We start from the raw sequence: 14,920 nt of genomic DNA, 5'->3' as shown, positions 1-14,920 counted from the left end.
CATTGCAGTGATATGCTTTAACGGATCATCACATCAGTGCTGAGATAGTGAAACTAAAACCTACTTCTCTCACCATTCGGCCAACTTAACGTTATATTGTGAATAGATTATCAACACGAATGAATTCACTCACGTCTGCTGCGTTTTTTTTTTTTGTGTTGTTCACAGCTTCACTGAACAGCGTCCGTTCCGTTAGGGCTCTTAGTCAAAAAAATTGCGCATATTTGGAGAAATATTGCTTTATTCTAACATGATTGCAAAACAATTATATATAATTCAATATTATTATTATAAAGTGACGAAAATATTTTTGGTGCGCCAAAAAAACAAAATAACGACTTATTTAGTGATGGCAAAAACTTCAAAACTCTGCTTCAGGAAGCTTCGGAGTGTTATGAATCTTCTGTGTCGAATCATCATTCGGATCACACGTCAAACCGGCAAACTGCTGAAATCATGTGACTTTGGCGCTTCGAACCGCTGATTCATAATGCTGATTCATAATGCTCCGAAGCTTCCTTAAGCAGTGTTTTGAAATCGGCCATCACTATATAAGTTGTTTTTTTTTGTTGTTGTTTTTTTTGCTACACAAAAATATTCTCGTCGCTTTATAATATTAATATTGAACCACTGTACTCAAATGAACTGATTTAAATATGTTTTTAGTACCTTTATGGATCTTGAGAGAGAAAATGCCATTGCTCCCTACGCAGGCCTCATGGAGCCATCGGATTTCAACAAAAATATATTAATTTGCGTTCTGAAGACTAACAAAGGTCTTACGGGTGTGGAACGGCATGAGGGTGAGTATTAAATGATAGAATTTTCATTTTTGGGTGAACTAACCATTTAAAAGGGGTTCACAATCTTAATACTAAATTGCCATTTTAGTGTTCAAACGATACTTGCAAATGCCTTAGCTGTCCAGATCTGCAGGCTCAGGAGAAATCCGTGATGGTTCGGTCCACTGTAATCGATATCTTCTGCATTGATGAAGAAGATGAAGACAAACTTTTCGCAGTTAATTTGACTCTTTTGTGGTCGCTGCAGTTGTGCATGGCTTGAAGTGAAATGGAGGCCTTCCAGCCAGCCCGGCTCAGGCCAGGTGGCCCTCACGTAGTATCAACAGGAACAAGAACAAAGAACTAGAAGAACTAACTCAGCTCTGCTCAGACCTATTTAACTTCTCCGGACAGTCGACACCTTAAAATCTTGGCTTGACCAATGAGAAAGGTGCAGTTCTCTGGCAGGGAATTTCCTTTGTTTGAAAGTGAATTAACTTGCATGGGGGGTTCACTTGAAAGTCGTCCATTTACAGTGGGTACAGAAAGTAGTCAGACCCCCTTAAATTTTTCACTCTGTTATATTGCAGCCATTTGCTAAAATCATTTAAGTTCATTTTTTTCTCATTAATGTACACACAGCACCCCATATTGACAGAAAAACACAGAATTGTTGACATTTTTGCAGATTTATTAAAAAAGAAAAACTGAAATATCACATGGTCCTAAGTATTCTGGACGGTGTAAGTGTGGTAACTGCATGACCATTGGTTTGTGAAGTTAAAGTAAATGAACCAATGACAGCGAGGAACGTGCGAGCCAATGGTGAGCGAGCCTGCCAAAAGGGGCGGGGTCTTGGGCTATATAAGTCTCACCATGGCAAATCTATTTAATTCGACTGAAGTGACGCCATGAGGCGTCTCGCATGTAGCGCAGCAAAGTACGCAGTACTCGTTCCGTATCTAAGTGAACCGAGGTTACATTAGTAACCGAGTACGTTCCCTTGTGATACTACACGAGTACTGCCTCGTTCGTGTTATTAATATTGATTATTAATAAGACAAGACGCAATGGGGACAGTACAGTCATGCTGTGCTACACAGGGGGGCGACCGAGCATCGGGGCAGAGCACTTGAAAAAGGGCTCGTGACTGATACTCATAAGACAGGATAGCCCAGAAAATGGAAACTGAATCACTGTAGTCATCCTCCCAAGCCCATAAACTAGTGCACCAGAAGGGCATAAGGTGTATATATAGAGGGCACAGAACATAGTTACGCCCAGACGTGGTCAGGGTCATAATGGAAAGCCATAAGCTGGACACAGCAGGGAGGCTCGTGCAGAAAGGACCTGCATCTGAAGCACAGGGATATCTAGATTATAAAACCTGACAAATGTGAATGGTGAGGCCCAGCTGGCCGCCGCACAGATGTCACAGGACCATGCCCACGAGGAAGCCATATCTCTCGTGGAATGTGCTCTTACACCCAAAGGGCATTGAAGGCCTTAGGAGGAGTAAGTGAGTGCTATAGTGTCAACTATCCATCTGGAAACCCTGGGCTTCGTGACGGGAAGACCCTTTGTGCGGCCACCAAAGCACACAAAAAGCTGTTCCGCCTGACGAAAAGAGTCTTGAAGGAAGGAAGGACAATATCTGGGACATGTCACAAGTCAATGGGTCGTCGCCCCAGGCTGTACACCAGGCGGCAAAGATGGCCCATTTAAGAGAGTAGAGACATTTTGTAGATGGAGCACTAACCTGAGAGATAGTGTTTAAGACATTCTCAGGGAGGCTTGCAGGCTCCCATTGAGAAACCACACATGAAGGTCCCACAGCTCAGGTCTGGGGTGCCATATGATCGCTCTCGCTTGAGAGAGGAGGTCCTGTCTCAGAGGGATTGGCCATGGCTCCATGAGCGATAGCCGAGATAGCTCTGAGAACCAGTGTAGGGTCCTCCACAGAGGAGCCACCAGGAGGACTTTGTGAGCACCTTCCCTGACTCATCTGCTTACTTGGGGAATCAGCGTGATTGGGGGAAAAGCATAAAGAAGGAGGCTGGACCAGTCGTGGGCCAGCGCGTCCCTGGATTTTGAGAAATATATTGGGCAGTGATGGTTGTCTTCAGAGGCAAAGAGGTCGACCTCTGCCTTCCCGAAGACGCCCCAAATTCTCTAGGCTGAGTGGGGGAGGAGTGACCATTCCTCTGAGGGAAGGTTGCTCCAAGACAACATGTCCACCCCTATGTTCAGTGCGCCCTGTATGTGTGCTGCTCTCAACGAGAGCAGGTTGCACTGGGCCAACTCTAGGATGGTTTTCGCTAGAGTGAAGAGGGGCTTTGAAGAGAGACCGCCCTGGCGATTTATGAAGGACCCCACAGTCATGCTGTCTGACCTGACCAAGACGTAGTGACCCACCAGGAGAGGAAGGAAAGCCTGGAGAGCTTGATATACCGCCATCATTTCCAGGTGGTTGATATGTAGCTCGCTTTCCGGCCCGTTCCAAGTACCAAAGGCTGGACAGTTGTCGCACAGACCTCCCCAACCCATCTTGGAGGCATCTGTGAAGACAACCTTCCTTCTGTTTATCACCCCGATTGCTACACCCTGCTTGAATCAGCAAGGGTTCGTCCAAGGGGCCACACGCCTGGTTCACCTTGAGCGAGCAACAGCCATGTTGCCAGGTTAGGGGCGGGACCCATGGTTTCAGCCAGAGCTGCAGAGGGCGCATGTGAAGCAAGCCCAGCTGCAGAGCCGGAGATGCTGAACTCATTAGACCTAGCGTCTTAAGGTTTGTACGAGCTGCTGAATGGCCAGAGAATGCTCTGGGAGTGACATCTGTCTCAGAAGGGAGAGAGCTGCATCCATGCACTTTGTAAAAGTGCGGGGAGCCAGAGATAGCCCCGAACGGAAGGACCATGTATTGATATGCCACTCCTTCGAAGGCGAATCTCAAGAATCACCTGTGATGGGGGGCTATCTGGATGTGGAAAAAAAGCAGCGTCTTTCATATTAAGGGTAAAGAACCAGTCTTCTGGGCGTATTTGCGGGAAGATCTGCTTCAAAGTGATCATTCTGAATGAGCACTTTATCAGGGCCCTGTTCAGATGTCTGAGATCGAGAATGGGTCTGAGACCGCCATCATTTTTGGGGAAGAGGAAGTACCTACTGTAAAAACCTGACTCACTCAACGACCTCTATGGCTCCTTTCGGCCAGCATGGTGTTTACCTCGGAATGCAGGACATGCATTTTTGCTTTCCACAGAGGTTTGGACCACGGCATTGAAAAATGGGGCCCCCTTTGAGTGAACTGGAGTACATAACCTAGTTTTAAGTACGTGTTTTATGTGCAAAAAATGTATGTCTTTTATGTGCAATAAACACATTTTCCCAGCACCCAGAATTGAACGGGGTGACTGGGAACACACACACAAGGCTGTTTGCAGGGTGGTGTCAGCAAGCGAAGCGCAGTGATTCAGCATTTGATAAAAAAAGACTAGAGAGATATGCTCTTTCAGTGTTAACATATACCATGAGTCTCACCTGAGTCAGGGGAGGGCGTCATGTCATATTCAGCTGAGTACTGTCAGCATTGAGCTCATTTTCCTGCTCTTGTAGTTAGGGGTATGCACAAATAGTCAAATATTCCTTCTGTAATTAATATTCGAAAAAAAAAATACTATTTGAATTTTACTATGTTGCTTTGCTGGCCGTAAATGCAGTGAATCCATGAAAAATCCTAAGCACTCAAACTCACAGTTATAAGTAAATGCACCGGGTGGCGCTGTGGAGCTTGTTTAACTCCCTCGGGTCGGTGGTCACGCCGATGTGATCACCGCGTTTTTTTTTTCCTAACCAGTGTGAAAGAGACTCTGTCAATGTTGCACATACAATGAAGAGTTATACACCATTTTAATCTGTGGAATATATTCTTTTATTTGTGTACACTCAGAGTAACAACAAAATGTTGTGCTTTTTGTAAAATAAAGAAAACTAACATGATGCGTGATCTCTCGTCTCCCTCTGAACGAACTCCAATCTGATAGTTTTCAGAAAATTAACTGTAACTTAGTGAATACTAATTACAAAAAAATAAGACTTATGTCTAAAAAAACGTTGAAATGTCAGGTTTTAAATCGTGTAAGTCAAATCGAAAACAAATATTCTGTGTTTATGTAATCTGTATGAAAAGAGAGCCATGTCAGAAGTCTGTGATTCAGCTCATTATCCGCTAATGCGGCCACGCCCATGGAGGGAGCGCTATTCAGACGCAAATTCAGTCAATACATGCATACATCGTCTCAATCGTGTATTTATTGTCTTGAAAATGTTTTGAATAGCCTCTGTTAGTTTGGTTAGTTCCTGGATTGCCTATTCTTCTTTAGCAGGCATTTTTGGACTAAAGGTGCAGAGCGCCCTCCGGCTGCAAGTATGAATTGAAAACACAGTATCCAGCGCTCATAGTAATGACAATAAATCCTGAATAAATATTACTCCTCTGTATAGAATATTGACAAACATATGAGAATCCATCAATATTTCTCCAAATGTGCATGCTTTTAAGCTAAAAGCCTATATGAAATGCCAAAGAGGTAACATAATTGTTCAGACACTTTGCATCACAGAAATACATTATATTTTAAAGAATATAACAGAATACCATTATTTTAAATTGTAATAATATTTCACAGTATTGCTGTTTTTTTCTGTATGTTTGATTTACACCATGATGAGATTTGAGACATGATCCACAGAGGGTTTTTTCATAGCCTACCTGTCTGAAAGAGCTCATTATTTATGCAGGTCATTAGAGCTCTTTATGCGATTCTTTTGTCTTCTCAGGTGAGGATCGCCCATTATTCACGATGATTCACGCCTCCACGCATACTGTGTTTTTTGACCAAAGATGTTTTAGAAAATTTTAATCTCTCTATTGTTTTATATGAACAAGCAGGCAGCATAATTTTTACCTCATTTTAAAGCAAGAACTCTAGTCTACAACCTCAAATACACAGAAGTCTTGTGAACAAAGATTTAATATATATTTATTGGCTTTATTTCAGTGACTTAAGTTTTTTGTTTTTTCAATAACCACACATAAACGTTATTCCTTCAAAAACACAAACATGTACATACGTGTTCCTCACATATTATTGTAGCCTAGTTTGTGCTGAATACAGTGTAATGACACTTTTTCCATTAATATGTTTATGAACAACTGAAAAAAGCACAAATGTCAGGGCATGTCAAAACTTTTCCAAGGCCCCAAAAATCCTCAGACCCCTGAGGGTTAACAAGTTTATTTTATTTGATCGTCATCATAAAATGTTGTCGCCTGCCTTGCAAAGTTTGGAATTACTTGGATGAAAATGATCTCACACAGTGGAATTACTTTTGATGAAATATATTAATGAAACAGAGTTACCATAATATCACCACCATAATGAGAAAGCACATGAAATCAAAACACCCGGCAAATGAGGAAAGACAGCTGTCCATCACTGTATTTATGACAGGTAAGCGCAGCTGTAAGTTAGTAAGCGAAGATGATAACTTATCTGATAGCAAAATGATTTTGAGACATATGCTTACTTTAAGTTTTGTCAAGGGAGATCTATTTACGAACAGAAAACAAGGTGCTGCTGTTAGAAACTTAGCTTAGCACAACGTTATGTATTATCATTATCTTTGTTTCTTTGCAACGTCTGTCAGCATGGCTCGTTTTCTCACCCAAGCATGTGGATATTATTGTTTTTCTCAACATGAATGTAACAGACACGCCAGGCTCCAGCACCCACCAATGACAGCGAGCACTTTCCCCTTAGTACTTATCACCGTCACCTGCATCTCATCATCACGCTCATCACCATCACTACTTAAGACACTCACACACACAGTCACATTGTCCGGTCTCGTTCGCATTACAGGATACTTACCTCTATGCTTACCTTAAGGACTCCAGTCGATACCTACCTGTCTCTAGTGTCTCCGTGTTCCCTCCTGTGCTCCAAGTCTGTGTGTGAGTGTCTCTCTGTTTGAGTTTAATAAACCACCTTAACTTTCACCTGCTGTCTCCGTCTGGCTATATTGTAACAGAAGACCGGACCATAACAGTGGAACACAAACATGAGTTCAACCGATCCATTCCAGGATTTAGTGGACGCCTTTCGTCGCACTTTCCACCTACCATCTCCACCACCAACGCCTTCACCAGTCCGATCACCTACTCCAGCACCAACCACCATTTCCGCATCCACCACCACCTCTTCCTCACCGCAAGTTTTCGCCAGTCCCATGGCCAAACCAGCGCCCTTCTCTGGTTCGGCGGAGGATTGCAACGGATTCCTCCTCCAATGCGCGCTGACCCTGGAGATGCAACCGCACTTGTTCCCAACGGAATGGGCTAAGGTAGTGTTCTTGATCTCACAACTTTCTGGGAAAGCTCTGCAGTGGGCCGATTCCATTTGGTCACAAAAATCTCCAGTCACACAGAAGTATGTTGATTTCGTTGAACACTTCAGAGAAGTATTCGGAAAACCTTCCTGGGATTTTTCCATTGGTGAGAGACTTTATCATTTAAAACAAGGAAAAATGTCTGTTAACGAATATGCTCTTCAATTCAGAACCCTTGCTGCCAGAAGTGGCTGGAATCAACAAGCGCTATTCACGACCTATCGTCAGGGATTGGATCCTCGAGTGCGGTTGCATCTCGCTGCATACGAGGATAACATCGGCCTAGAACGATTCATCCAGCTGTCAATCCGTTTCGCCACTCGTATGCAGTCGTGTCTCGACGAGCACCAGGGTCAGTTGCAGCTCACCGGCGCCCAGTGCCGGCCAGAATCTGTCAGCACCCCAGAACCAGCCCACAAACCCATGCAAGTGGATTTCTCACGGCTTTCACCCGCTGAACGGCAGAGGAGGATGAGCAACCATTTATGTTTATATTGTGGTTCTCCTGGGCATGTACTCTCCTCATGCCCAACCCGTCCTCCACGTTCTCTGGTGAGTGTCTTTGTTTCCAGTAACCCTATTTGTAAGCCACTCACCACAAATGTAACACTTACTGCTGCTGATGTTTCCATTCCAGCGACCGCCATCATTGACTCTGGTTCCGCTGGAAACTTTATCTCCGGCGCCCTCTGCCGTCAGCTTGGACTCAAAACCAAAACCACGCCGTCTACCTTCCAGATCCACGTGAGTAGAAGACATGTTAGTCGTCAAACTCTGCATTTGCAAGTTGGATTACTGCATCTCGAAGACATTCAATTGCTGGTTCTGGAGGGTTCCACCGCTGACGTGATACTAGGGCGCCCGTGGTTAGAGCAGCATAACCCCATCCTCTCGTGGAAGAAAGACGAAGTCCTGAAGTGGGGCGACACCTGTTTTCCTCAGTGTTTCAATACGTTACCTGTTCCAAGAATCTCAAGTTCCAGTTCTCTTCCGGTCTGCGACACTTCCATTTGAAAGTCCATTAGAGAAACGTTCCGTGGATATTCCCCAATGTTATGCCCCCTTCAGCAACGTCTTCTGCCCCAAGAGAGCCTCCAAGCTGCCACCACACCGGCCATGCAATTGTGCCATCAACCTGCTTCCGGGTGCGTCAGTGCCAAAGGGTAAGATCTACCCCCTTTCCATCCCGGAGGAGAAGTCCATGGTGGAATACATCGAGGAGGCCTTGGCTCAAGGATACATCAGACCTTCCACTTCCCCTGCTGCTTCCAGCTTCTTTTTTGTGGCTAAGAAGGATGGAGGCTTACGTCCATGTATTGACTGCCGACCTCTCAATGCATTGACTGTCAAGTTCAGGTACCCCCTTCCTCTCGTTCCAGCGGCCCTGGAACATCTCCGTGGTGCCACTGTGTTCACCAAGTTGGACCTCCGCAGTGCGTATAACCTCATCCGGATACGCGAGGGGGACGAGTGGAAGACCGCCTACTCCAAAGATTCCTCGGCTTCGACGTTTTATTCAGAATTACAGTGTCATTACCTGCCCTCTAACAAGCCTCCTCCGCAATAAACCCAAGTCACTATCCTGGACTCCAGCAGCCACAGAAGCTTTCAACTCCCTCAAGACCTTCACCACCGCTCCACTCCTGGTGCATCCTGACCCCGAGACGCCCTTCATTGTAGAAGTGGACGCTTCTACCACCGGAGTAGGAGCGGTACTGTCACAGCAGCAGGGGAAGCCGAGCCGACTTCATCCATGTGCCGCCTTCTCTGGCGGAGGTGAACTACGACATCGGCAACCGCGAACTCCTCGCTGTCAAGCTGGCCCTAGAGGAGTGGAGGCATTGGCTAGAGGGAGCCAGACATCCATTTTTGGTCCTCACTGACCATAAGAATCTCGAGTACCTCCGAGCAGCCAAGAGACTAAACCCTAGACAGGCCCGTTGGGCCCTCTTTTTTCTCGCTTTAACTTCACAATCTCCTATCAACCCGGCTGCAAGAACGTCAAAGCTGACGCTCTCTCAAGACTCCATGCTCCCGAGGAAATTCCTGAAGAACCTGTTACCATTCTACCAGAGAAGTTATTCGTCAACCCCATCACCTGGTCTAACGAGACCCTTCCCACTTCCAATGCCTCCACCGCCACTCCGTCGGGTTGTCCACCAGGCTTGCAGTTTATCACCAGGACACGGTGCACTCCACTCATTCACTCAGCTCACTCCTCACTCGGCACTGGCCACCCGAGGGTCAGTGAAACCCTCTCGTTGCTGAAAGAACGCTTCTGGTGGCCCAACATGGCTGCCAACGTCAGAAGGTACGTGCAGGGATGTAAGGAATGTCCAAGAGCTCCAAGAGCTCCCACCATCTACCATCAGGCAAGCTCCTACCTCTGCCCATTCCCAATTGTCCATGGTCACACCTAGGAGTGGACTTCGTCACGGATCTCCCAGCCTACAGTGGATGTATCTGCATTCTAGTCGTAGTAGACATATTCTCAAAGTCCTGTCGTCTTATTCCTCTGAAAAGACTTCCCACAGCTACGGTACGATACTACGGCATCCCCGAAGACGTTGTATGTGACAGAGGTCCACAGTTTATCTCCCATGTCTGGAAAGCCTTCTTTTCACTCCTAGGTGTGACCGTCAGCCTATTGTCGGGATACCATCCACAATCGAACGGGCAGATGGAACAGAAAATCCAGGAGATTGGTTGCTTCCTCTGTACCTTCTGTCACGGCCACCAGGACTCTTGGAACCAGTACCTGGGTTGGGCCGAGTATGCGCAAAACTCCCTGCGCCAACCGACAACTAGACTCACACCCTTCCAGTGCGTAATCGGCTACCAACCCCCGCTGTTCCCCTGGACCGGGGAACCATCTGTGGATTACTGTGGATTTATATTGGATTATCGGTGGATTACTGGTTCTGAGACAGCGAGAGGGTCTGGGACTCAGCCCACCATAAGCTACAACGTGCTCTGCGGAGGCGCCAGATTACTGCTGATCGTCGTCGCTCCGAAGCTCCCGTCTACCAGCCAGGACAGAAGGTTTGGCTGTCCACCAGAGATATCCGCATGCGCCTCCCATGCCGTAAGCTGAGTCCCAGGTTCATTGGCCCATTCACCATCCTCGAGCAGGTCAACCCGGTCACCGACAAGCTCCAGTTACCACCCGAGTACCGCATTCACCCCACATTCCATGTGTCTTTGCTAAAACCTCACCACCCTTCTGTTCCTCCACAGAGCCTGGTGTGACAGAGGATGAGCCCCCCCTTCCACTCATACTGGAAGATGGAGCTGCCTACGAGGTGCGAGAGATCCTGGACTCCCGGCGCTGTGGTGGTCAGCTCAAATATATATTGTGGATTGGGAAGGCTATGGTCCAGAGGAACGTTCCTGGGTTCCACGTAATGACATCCTTGACCCCAACCTGCTAGACACATTCCATGCTGCTCATACCAACAGACCTGCCCCTCGTGGAAGAGGAAGACCACCACGACGTCGGGGTCCTCGGCCCTCAAGAGCGGGCCGTGGAGGGGGGGTACTGTAACAGACACACCAGGCTCCAGCACCTACCAATCACAGCGAGTACCTTCCCCTTCATCATCACACTCATCACCATCACTACTTAAAGTGTCATGAAACCCCCCTGTTTTACCCTGGTCGTTCACACCTATGACTTGAAAAAACTCTGTGAAAATAGGCGTGTAAAGCTCTGGAAAACTGGGAGTGTAGAGGGGGAAGAAGGGAGAGAACAACCAATGAAACAGAGACATACAACACACTCATTATACAGAATAATTAATATTAATATATGAGCATGGAGAAAATGACAAACTCCCAAGCACAAGGAAAAAATGCGAAAGAATATTTAATAGGGCTAATAATAGGCTACTTTGATTACGTTTACGAGCACTGCAGTCTCAAAATCTTTTGTCAAGTCTTTTGTCTGTTAGAATGATCGTGTCGTCGCGTTCAGATAGGCTACACCACTGTATCAGTGTCCAGTTTGCACATATAATTCATTTGAAGAAGACTTGATGAAATATGGTGCAGGAGAATGTGAAATAAAAACTTTAAACACAGATACTTTATTCTGTATGAGCTATGTGCCACGTGGCTAGTGTTATTAAACTCATCGCGGAGCTCCGCGCTGAAACCGAGCATATGCGCGCTCCACGTGTATATCATAAAAACAATCGTATTTTTCATGCGTTTGTATTCAAACTTCAGTTATGACCACATCGAGAGCACAATACAAACACACGTGCTGTGCTGAAGGAAACAGAGCCTACGGCTAGCGTGTTTGAACGCAGCTAGAGCAGGCAGAGGTGAATGAGCCGCACGGTGACATTTGAATTCTCTGCTGTAATGCGATCTCACGCGAACATATTTTCCATTTGTGCTGGTAGATTACAGCAAAACAATCCACATGCACACAAACCTCTGCTCTGGTCGCGTCGCAGGAAAACACATTGTGTTGTAGCACTGAGAAAACGAACACCAAAGACATGTCTCTGAATGACAAGAGACCGAGGCGAGTGAAGTGATGCTTCCTCATGCATAATACCAAAATTATAATCTTATGCATACTACAGCGCAGTGATTGGAGTAAAGGAGCTTGTCATGTCATGAATATACAGTCTGCGTCACCATGTTCGACCATGTCCATACATACTAGGGCTGAAAACACAAGATGACGTCAGATTTTGTGACGTTGCTCCGACTCAGCTTTTCAAACAGGAAGTCAGAAATCTCTCTGAAAAATGCAAAAATAACTATTTTTCACTTATGAATAACATTAATGAGTACCTTTAGTGTTTTCAATGATGTGCAACCTATACATATCTGTTTACATCTCAAAAAAAGTGTTTTGGGGTTTCATGACACTTTAAGACACTCACACACAAAGTCACATTGTCCGGTCTCGTTCGCATTACAGGATACTTACCTCTATGCTTACCTTAAGGACTCCAGTCGATACCTACCTGTCTCCAGTGTCTCTGTGTTCCCTCTTGTGCTCCAAGTCTGTGTGTGAGTGTCTTCCGCCAGCATCATCTTCTGTGTTTTCCAGTGATCTACCTGCAAATACAAAACATTATTACCATCCGTTCATTCATTCCACTGAACTTCCATTGCCATTTACTCACCTGTCTGCTGAATCCACTCTGTGTTTAATAAACCACCTTAACTTTTACCTGCTGTCTCCATCTGGCTATATTGTAACAATGAACATGTGAAATAATATGAAAACGATAACCATAAACTGACTCTGCTTTATTAGTGTTTTTTCCCGCTTGTGCTGCTTGAGCTTAAATGCTTTTGTTCTTTATATTTTTTCTTTGCACGTTTAATGCTTTCAACTAAAATAAAACCTTAAGATATAATTTAAGCTTGTCGTGTATATTGCCTAATCTTAAGCTTGTTCAGAAATGGTTACAAAATCTTGATGAATATAAAAAAATAACCTCTTTCTCAGAGCACACGCCCTCAATAAACGTGGCTCGCGGGGGTGTGGCCGGCAAACGACACATTCAGAGACTGGGCATATTGCAACAAATGCTGGAGAAAAATACGCTCTTTTAGAGTGTATATATATTCCATGAGTCTCACTTGAGTCAGAGGAGAGCGACATACCTTATTCAGCTGAGCACTGTAAGCATTGAGCTCGCTCTCGCGCCTTTTTTCAATGAGCACTATCAGTGTTAAGCTCGTTGTAACACTCTCATCGTGAGAGCACATGCCCTCAACGAACGCAGCTCGCGGGGGTGTGGCCGGCAAGCGACACAATCAGAGATTCAGTATTTTGCAACAAACGTCAGAAAAAGTGCTCTTTTAGGGAGAATATATATCATGAGTCTCGCCTGAGTCAGGGAAAAACGTCATGTCACATTCAACTGAGCACAGTAGTGAAAACACAGCGAGCGCGGCTTCTGCGTGGGCCATCCCCAGACATCGCACACACTCACTGTGCCTGTCATCAGTGTGCAGAGAGCCTCTGCACATGCCACAGCCGTGGCACGAAATTTGCAACAATGTCACAGAAAAAAAGCTTTGAAAGCACTTTATTTTATAATGCAACTGCATTGCAAAAGGATACACCGAAGTGCACTCACTTGATGCTGCAGGTGAAGCGCTGACCAGGCTGCTTGGGAGCGGCGTGAGAATAGGCCTGCTTGAGAGCGGCAAGCTGATCTGGCTGCTGTGAAGCGGCAGGTTGATCAGCGCTGCACGAGAGCGGCGATCTGGCAGAGCGGTGAGAGAGCTGCAGGCTACTTGTAGGCGGCAGCTGCTAGAGAGCGGCGAGCTGCTTGAGAGCAGCGAGCAGAATAGAGAGCAGCAAGCAGGGAGAGATGAGCTGACCAAACTGCTGCAGAGCAGCAAGCTGATCAGCGGCGAATTCCAGCTGCTTGCAGGTGAAGGCGGCTTCAAGTCTCGTGGATCAAGCGAAGAGATAAAATCTGCGTCGTCATCTACGTGAATCGATTTGCCATGGTGAGACGGCCGCTTATATAGCCCGAGACCCCGCCCCTTTTGGCGGGCTCGAGCGGGCTCACTCACCATTGGCTTGTGCGTTCCGCACTGTCATTGGTTCATTTAACTTCAAGAATCAATGGCCGTGCATTTTACACTGCGTGATTGTATAAAGGCTTCAGAATCTGAGAAAAAGGAGTTTTCCCCATTGTGTCTTGTCTTATTAATAATCAGTATTAATTAATAAGATGAACAACGTTGTTGTGTAAGCACCTTCATAATGATCATCGTAGTTGAGCTATATGCGCGAAGAGCGCCACCATGTTTGTTTACGCCGTGGTCAGGAGAATAGATCTGTTGGATTTACAGCACGTGAATTCATCCACTTCTTTCAAAATACACTGATGGATGTAAGTGTCCAGTGAATTGGGAGAAGAACAGGGTGAACTTTATAGTTGCTTGCCCTAGGGGGAGGGGGGGCGATTCCTCGAGTAATCGTCGTTAAAATAAACAAACGATTACTCGATTACCAAAATAATCATTAGCTTCAGCCCTAATTGAAAGAGTGATTTTATCTATGGTTCGTAACATTTCTTACAGATTTCTGCTCATTGTAAATCAGATAAAGATATATTGGTACAGTCCCAGTATGAGTGATTGTGTGTGTGAATTAGTCATACCATCTCTCTATTAATTGTGAAGCTGTGGGTTGTAAATAGTTCCTTGAAAAGTAGAAAATATATGCTATAATAAGTTGAGTTTCTAAGCTACTTTAGTGATAAATCAAAGGACAGCGCTGACAACTAGTTTCTGCATTCCTCTCTGTGCGCGTTTTTGAACAGCTACTGTTTGTATAAGTGTTCGTGCCACAATGCAACTGCACAAGCACGGTAGCTCGAAATAATCCATCCAATCGTCTAAAATCGCTTGAATGTCCAAACTGGCAAACCTTAAAACAAATACAACTGACAAAGTTTAGTGAAGAAGTATCACTATGTGATGAACGGACGTTCACCTCCGTGTTGCTTTTATGCCACTGACTGTACGGAAAGTATTCAGACCCCCTTAAATTTTTCACTCTGTTATGTTGCAGCCATTTACTAAAATCATTTGTTCATTTTTTTCCTCATTAATGTACACACAGCACCCCATATTGACAGAAAGACACAGAATTGTTGACATTTTTGCAGATTTTTTTTTTTTTTTTTTTTTTTTACGTG

At 45.4% G+C, this 14,920-nt stretch overlaps 1 protein-coding gene across 4 annotated transcripts in view; it reads left to right on the top strand.

Annotated features, from left to right (window-relative positions):
- cd151l (CD151 antigen, like) overlaps positions 1 to 14,920 on the top strand; it is a 102,309-nt gene that overhangs the window by 73,020 nt on the left and 14,369 nt on the right. The window lies entirely within an intron of this gene.

The sequence above is a fragment of the Chanodichthys erythropterus genome, chromosome 7 (genome assembly GCF_024489055.1).
Source record: "Chanodichthys erythropterus isolate Z2021 chromosome 7, ASM2448905v1, whole genome shotgun sequence".
NCBI lineage: Eukaryota > Metazoa > Chordata > Actinopteri > Cypriniformes > Xenocyprididae > Chanodichthys > Chanodichthys erythropterus.
This window is presented reverse-complemented; position numbering and strand designations above follow the sequence as displayed.